The 7,689-nt window shown below is 40.0% G+C and overlaps 1 long non-coding RNA gene across 1 annotated transcript; it reads left to right on the forward strand.

The window, feature by feature from the left end:
- The first annotated feature begins 1,118 nt into the window (after positions 1 to 1,118).
- Positions 1,119 to 6,495, forward strand: LOC121821175 (uncharacterized). The gene is made up of 3 exons (XR_006061873.2): positions 1,119 to 1,179; positions 4,626 to 4,715; positions 6,274 to 6,495. It is a non-coding gene; the product is annotated as an uncharacterized LOC121821175 (long non-coding RNA).
- Positions 6,496 to 7,689: the final 1,194 nt, after the last annotated feature.

Consider the following 7,689-nt stretch of genomic DNA (forward strand, 5'->3'; position numbering starts at 1 on the left):
AGAGCATCCATCCATCCTGTAAAGGTGTCAGTAAGAGTTAAGAAATAAGGGAGATTTGATGAGTGAGCATGTGGGTGAAGTTTATCTGATAGTAGTTGGTGTCTCCAGAACTGGTCCCTGGGCTGGCATATATGGAGGGCCCCCTGTGGGTTGGTCTTAGTACAAGTCTGGCAGGAGGAGTGGACCTGTCTAGAGACTGATCCACCAAGCCAGATTCTTTGATACAGTAGCAGAACTCTTTACCAGGAACATGCAGGCATCTGTAAGATAGCTGGAACAGATTTACATCTTGGTGTCACAGCAAAAAGCCTGTGCAGTCCTAAAAGCTAGGACCAGTAAAATCCACAGAAATTTAAGAACTTCTGAAAACTGTTTATAGTCAGTGATCTGTCAGTTAATCAAAACTGCATTTATCAATGCTAAAACTCTGACCCTCTGAAGTTACATCTGAAACCTGTTTATCCTGTACTATAAAGCCTGTGAATGAGCCAAATTTGTCTGTATTTTTAACAGGAAACTTAATTAATGAACTAATGAGCTACCAAGGTGGTTGTAGCCTTGAGGTATGGGGAGGTGGGCAGAGTTGTTAAACTGGTAAATCTGTCAGTACCTTAGTGTCAAACACTTTCAGATCTGAGAAGGATAAATTGCACCTGAGTAAGCAGAAGTGAGACATCTTTTCTGCTACCTAGGTAGCTAACCCAGGTTTCTCCATGGTTGTTGGGGGACAGAAGTCCCAGTCTTCAGCTGCCAAGCCTAGAAGATCTGACACTTAATTCCCATCTATCTTGAGTATTGCCTACTTTGTGATAGCTTGCTTAACATGTCAATCAGTCTTTTTAAATCACCTGCCTACCTACTAATTTCAAAAGCTGTGTTATCTCTGGGTATCTCTCTGATTCAATTTGTCTCTTGATAGTGTGGTGGTATTTACCCCTGTTTTTTCACACACATTGTAACTTTGGGGTGGAAGCACGCCATGCTGTATTGGGTGATAGAAAATAAAATAAGCTCACGTTTACTGTATAGTTTTATATTAATCTGATTAGAAGTTGGGCTGGGTCAGATGTCAAGTTTACCTATTGTCATTGTTGTTTCATAGGCTACCCTGGGATTCCATTCCATCTTCAGAGACAGTTTAGGCCTTCAGTGTTACCCTGGAACCATGTTGATCAGGAGGTGAGGTGTGGAGATAAGACTCATTCTGTAATTTTATTTGTCACTGGCGGGTCTATGTTCCTGCCGTGTGACTTTAATAAGCATGTCTGACCCTTTCTTCCCCTCCCTATGAATTGGGAACACTAGAAAGGGCTTAAATTTGAAAACTGCCCTTCCTGCCAGGGGTTGGGCTCTGGTAAATCTTCCCTCCTACATAACAGATCATAGCTGTAAAGAACATTGAGGCTCCCCAACTGGCTCAGGCCCTCTGGATAAGTGAGACAGTTGATTAGCTTGATCTGTTTGGGAGGCATCCAGGCAGTGGGACTGGGACCAGTCCTCAGTGCATGTGCTGGCTGTTTGGAACCTGGGGCTTATACAGGGACACTTGGCTCAGCCTGGGAGGAGGGGACTGTAGCTGGAGAATTTCTCTCCAGCTCCCGCCAAGTCCTGCCAGTCCCGGAGTCCACTTATAAAATAAACACACAGATTCTTACATTATTTAAACTGCTTGGCCATTAGCTCAGGCCTATCATTGTCAAGCTCTTATTCTTATATTTAGCCCATTTCTATTAATCTATACTCTGCCACTTGGCTCGTGGCTTATGGGTACTTTACATCTTCCTTGTCCTGGCGGCAGCTCCAGCAGTCTCCCCCTCTGCCTTCCTGTTCCCTCAATTCTCCTCTCTGTTAGTCCTGCCTATGCTTCCTGTCTGGCTACTGGCCAATCAGTGTTTATTTATACAGAGCGATATCCACAGCAGGGGACTGGACCTGCCAGGACTGAAGCTACCAAGTTGAACTCAATCCTCAGGGGAATCTTTGTCCGGGAAGAGATAGGAATGGGGGGGGGGGTATGGGAGGGGAGAGAACAAGGGAATCCATGGCTGATATGTAAAATTAAATTAAATTATAAAATAAAAAAAAAACATTGAGGCTGAAATGATAAAAATCTTCTCTTTTTTATAATAATTTTATTTGAAAATTTATTTTCATGGAATATATTTTGATCATATTATTTCCTCTTCCCCAACTTCTCCCACATCATCCCACCTCCCTCCCCTACTAACCTCACATTCTCTCTCTCAGACAAAACAACCCAAGAACCTAAAATTAAAGCAAACAAACAAACAAAAAAGGAATGAGTCAAAAAATACCAAAGCAAAACAAAATTATGTATATGTAGGGGCATATGCTCTCTCTCTCTCTCTCTCTCTCTCTCTCTCTCTCTCTCTCTCTCTCTCTCACACACACACACACACACACACACGCACACACACACAAAACAACAATGGCAACTAAAAACATAGAGTCCATTTTATGTGAGCCAATTACTACTGAGCATAAGGTCTATCCTAGAGTATGGTTGATATATTCAGTCACATTGCACTGGAGAAAACTGATTTTCCCTTTCCCAACAGGTATCATTTGGAATAACTTATTGATTAGAGGTGGGGCTTTGTGTCCACTTGCCCTCCTCAGTGCTGGGATTTTGTCTGGTTTGAACATGTATAGGTCTTGTACAATCTACCACAGTCCCCTTGAAGTCATATGTGTAGCCATTCTGTTGTGTCTGGAAGAGAGGCTCTTTCCTTAGAGTTGCTACCACCTTATAATCTTACAATCTTTCCATCTCCTATTCCACATAGATCCCTGAGCCTTGAAGGGAGGGGTTTGATAAAGACATTCCAGTTAGTGCTCAGTGTTCCTGTCTCTCATTCTCTAAATATTGTCCAGTTAGGGGTCTCTATGTTAATTTCCACCTACTGTAAGAAGCTTCTCTCATTCACATTGAATAATGATTTGATCTATGGGAACAGAAATATGTCATTAGCACTCATTTTATTGCTATGTTCCGTAGCTGAAAGTTTTCCTATGCCCTGTCTGAATAATAGTAGGTTTTCCCCTAGGGCCTATGACCTATCTACTTTGAATTCTTGGCCACCTTAGCAGTGTCAGGTGATGGAGTGGGCCTTAAATCCTGTCAAATATGGGTAGTTACTCCCATAACATTTGTACCACTTTTGTGCTAGTATACCTTGTGGGCAACAGTCTCTGTTATAGGACACAGGCTTTGTAGCTGGGAGATACTGATGATTACTTTTCTCCTCTAGTAGCATGGAAAGTACCTTTCAGCAACATTACTGCTGGTCAGTGGAGGTAAAGCATCTAGTTTGATTTCTCTGTGTTTAATGACATAAGTAAGTCATATCTTATGCAATAGGGTCTTACCATCAGGTTATGAAGAATAACCAAATAGCCTTCACAATAGCCTATGATGTTTGAGGGGTATTTATAGGACCCTGTTGGCCAATAATTCAACAAGATATAACCCATTTCTGCCACTAGAGGCTTTACTTGGTGGCATAAGATGCCTAGTTGGGGCATTGTCTCCCATTATATGGTGACTCCATTAAGTTCCTTTCATATCTATTTCAAGAAGCTTTTTTCAGGGCAGAGCTGTTGTTCTGAGCAGCTTGAGGTGTCCGGGATACCTCACCCTCCAGGACTGAAATATCTCCTTGAAGTTCAGCCATCAGAGCTGTACTAAGCAGCTCAAGGTATTGCCTGACTCCCCAGGTAGTCAGGACACCTTTCCCAGAGCTGCAAAACTCACATTTTGGTGCCAAAATCCAGGACCAAACCCAGAGTTGTTGCAACCAATTTATTTATAATATGGCCTTTCAAAAGGTCTTTAGTGTTAATTGTCCTCTTCAGTATCCCCCGCTTTACACTTTCCTCCCATCCCCCTCACCATTTAATCCTCCTATTCTAGTTTCCCCTTTATCTCTTAATAAAACTATATTCTGTTTCCCTTTCTTTGGAAGATCCCTCCTCCCACCTGGTCCCTAACAAGCAACCTAACCTCTGTGGCTATTCAAATTGAAATATACACATCTAAAGCATAAAAGATAACATTCACATGCAAGAGAAAACACGCTATATTTGTCCTTTGGGGTCTGGGTTATCTCACTCAGAATGATTGTTTCTGGCTCCATCCATTTACCTGCAAATTTCATTTTTCTTAACGTGTGAATGTATCATGTTTTCATTATCCATCTGTTGATAGACATCAAGCTGCTTCTAATTTCTGGTGATTTGAATAGAGCAGTAATGAACATAGATGAGCAAGTACCTCTGGATGAAGATGTTGGATCATTTAGGGGTAGCTGGATCTTTTGGTAGATCAATGTTCAGCTTTCTAAAGAGCCTCCACACTGGTTTTCACAGTGGCTGTACAAGTTTACATTCCTACCAGCAGTGAATAAGTGTTCTTCTTTCCCCTCATGCTCACCAGCATGTGCTGTCATTCATTTTAGTGATTTGGTCATTCTGAGTAGGGTAAGATCAAATTTCAAAGTAGTTTTTATTTTGCCTGATGGCTAAGAGTGTTGAAAATTTTTAAGCATTTCTCTGAAGTTTGTATTTCATCTTTTGATGAAACTTTAATTTTTCTACATGTACAGGTCCAGTTTTCCCAGTACCATTTTTTGAAGATGCTATCTTTCCTCCAGTGTGTATTTTTGTCATATTTGTGAAATATATGACTGTATTTGGTGAGTATAATTGCTTGTACTTGGGTTGGAGACTTCTATTCTGTTCCACTAATTTAGACATCTGTTTTTATGCCAGCATAGTGCTCTTTTTTTATTACTATGACTCTATAATATAATGAGATATGGTATGGTAATCTCTTGAGCACCACTCTTTATGTTTAGGGTACTCTATTTTTTAATATAACAAAATAAAGTATAATAAGATAAAACAAAACTATCACATTTTGGACAAGACAAACCAACAGAAAGAAAAGAGCCCAAGAGAAGGCACAAGAATCAGAGACTCATTTATTCACACACTCAGAAATCCCCTAAAAACACTAAACTGGAAGCTATAATATATAATCAGAGGCCCTCAGTCCCTATGCATGCTGCTTCAGTCTCTGTGAGTTTATATGAGATTTGCATGTATTGATTTAGAGGGCTTTGTTTTCTTGGTGTCCTCCATCCCCTCTGGCTCTAACACCTTTCCTACCTCTTCTTCCACAGGATTCTAATCAGGGTACTTCAGCTATCTCCGTGTTTTATGCTTACATATGAATTTTAAGATTTTTTTTTCTATTTCTGTGAAGAATGTCATGGGGGATTTTTGAAGGGGATCTCACTGAATCTGCAAATTGCTTTTGGTAGAATGGTCATTTTCACAATAATAATTTTACCAATGCATGAACATTGGAGGTATTTCCATCTTCTAATGTCTTCCTCAATTTCTTTCATTGAAGATTTAAATTTTTCATTGTAGAGGTATTTTACCTACTTGGTTATATTTATTCTTAAATGTTTTATTTTATTTATTTTTTTAATCAATTGAGAATGTGATTGTTTCTATGATTTCTGCCTCCATGTGTATGATGTTAGTATACAGACAGGCTGGAGTAGGGGATGGAAAGGTCCTCGAGAGGGGGATAGTAGACCAGAGGTGCTGTGAATGGGTAAAAGAGAAAGGGGAAACAGGAGCAGGAGACTTGCCAGTGGAGGCAGGTGGGAGGAAGCAGAGGGATAGAGGAGATGAGGGGTCAATAGCGCTAAGGATGTTTGAAGAAGCCATAAGGAAACCTGTTATTTCATAAGATTTCTTAAAAATACTTAATAAATGTATTTTTCTTTTTAATACAATATTTTATTCTTCAAAATTTTCATACAATATATTTTGATCATATTCACCTCCACTTAAACCCTCCCACATCCTCTTCTTCACCACTATTCTCAACTTAAAGTTCTCTTACAAAAATATTTATGCATTTATTTAGTGTATGTATGTGTGCCCTCATGAGTTTGTGTCCCACATGTGTTCAAGTACCCACAGAAGTGAGAGGTCATCAGATCTCCTAGAACTGTAGTTATAAGCACTTGTAAGCTGCCTGATGTATGCTGGGACATGAACTTGAGTCCTTTGCAGGACTACCACCATTTGGGATTATATAAGTAGTTGAACAGAGGAAATATTACATGATGTGGCTCTGTATCCAGCATCTAAGGAACTTGATCAACACAAAGAGAAATGCTGTGTGTTCTCACTTATATGTGGATGTTTTTTTTTAAAAAAAAAATCAAACAGAAGCAGAGAGCAGAACAAGGCAATGGAACTATGAAAAGATGTTGATCAAAAAGAGCAATACTTCAGTTAGAAAGGAGGAACGGTTGGAAATATTTGAGAGGATGGATGTCTCAGTGAGCTCATTTGATCCACATTGTATTTATCTATCATAGCATCATTTGGTATCCTGTAAGTATATGCAATTACATTACACCAACAGCCAATAAAAATAAATGAAAATGAGCAATGAGTATTCTTTCTATGTTTAGAATTTATTGCAGGTTTGAAGTAAAATACACAAAATGACACAGCTCCTATGCACAGACTTTATAGAAAGAGATATAAGTAAGCCGGGCGGTGGTGGCGCACGCCTTTAATCCCAGCACTCGGGAGGCAGAGGCAGGCGGATCTCTGTGAGTTCGAGGCCAGCCTGGACTACCAAGTGAGTCCCAGGAAAGGCGCAAAGCTACACAGAGAAACCCTGTCTTGAAAAACCAAAAAAAAAAAAAAAAAAAAAAAAAAAGAAAGAGATATAAGTTAAGATGTAATTATGGAAACACATAGAAATGCTTAGTCCAGTCTATGGGAGCCAGGAAAGCTCTTGTGGTGCATAGTACTCCAACTGAGAAGTATGTGAAAGGGGGAAATTTATCAGAAGTGTGTTTGCAGTGAGTCACTGTTCCAAGACAAGGGGCTAATGTGAATGGAATTCCAGAAAAATATGACAGTGTTTGAGACACAAAGTAGTCTGTGTAGTGTCCTAAGGAGAAAATAGCACACTGTAGCGTAAAACACAGTGGGCAACAGGGAGGGTCATTATAAATATAAAAGGTCAATGCCTCACAGTGTGCAGGGTACAGTTTATTAAGACATATTAGTCCTGTCAATAAGTGTGAACTTTATCCTAGTTGCCTGTAAGAAAAGACTCTGGAAGCTTTCAACCATGGAAATGACAAGATGCAGCTGGCATTTTGTAAATATCACTCTGGTAACAGTTGGAAAAAAGAAGCTTAACCCCTGACATGAAGTGACTAGTTATTGAGCTGTTCCAGTAATCCAAGTAAGAGATGATGGAGTGATAAGAAAGAAAAAAACAGAGAGGAGGAGGAAACGTTTAGGAAGTGGAATTGCTAGGTCTCTGGACTGTGGATAAAGAGTGAGAGGACTAAGTAGCATTTGATAATATGCTTGCATCAGCACCCCTTTTCCTGATCTAATCAGGATTGCTCTGTGTGAGTGTCTGGGAACTGAAATGCAGCAGCAGTGAGGAAGGGATTCCTTAAAAGAAAGCTAGAGCTGTGACATTCTGAAGCCTTGCATAAAGATCTGAATAGCTCCCAAGGTGGGAGGAGTCAGAAGATTGCAGAATAAGTATCTGCAGAGAGTTCTTTGCACCAAGGACTGTACTACACTCATGTAAGAGTCTTGTTGAGGATG

This window comes from Peromyscus maniculatus, chromosome 11, assembly GCF_049852395.1.
Source record: "Peromyscus maniculatus bairdii isolate BWxNUB_F1_BW_parent chromosome 11, HU_Pman_BW_mat_3.1, whole genome shotgun sequence".
In the NCBI taxonomy this organism is placed as follows: Eukaryota; Metazoa; Chordata; class Mammalia; order Rodentia; family Cricetidae; genus Peromyscus; species Peromyscus maniculatus.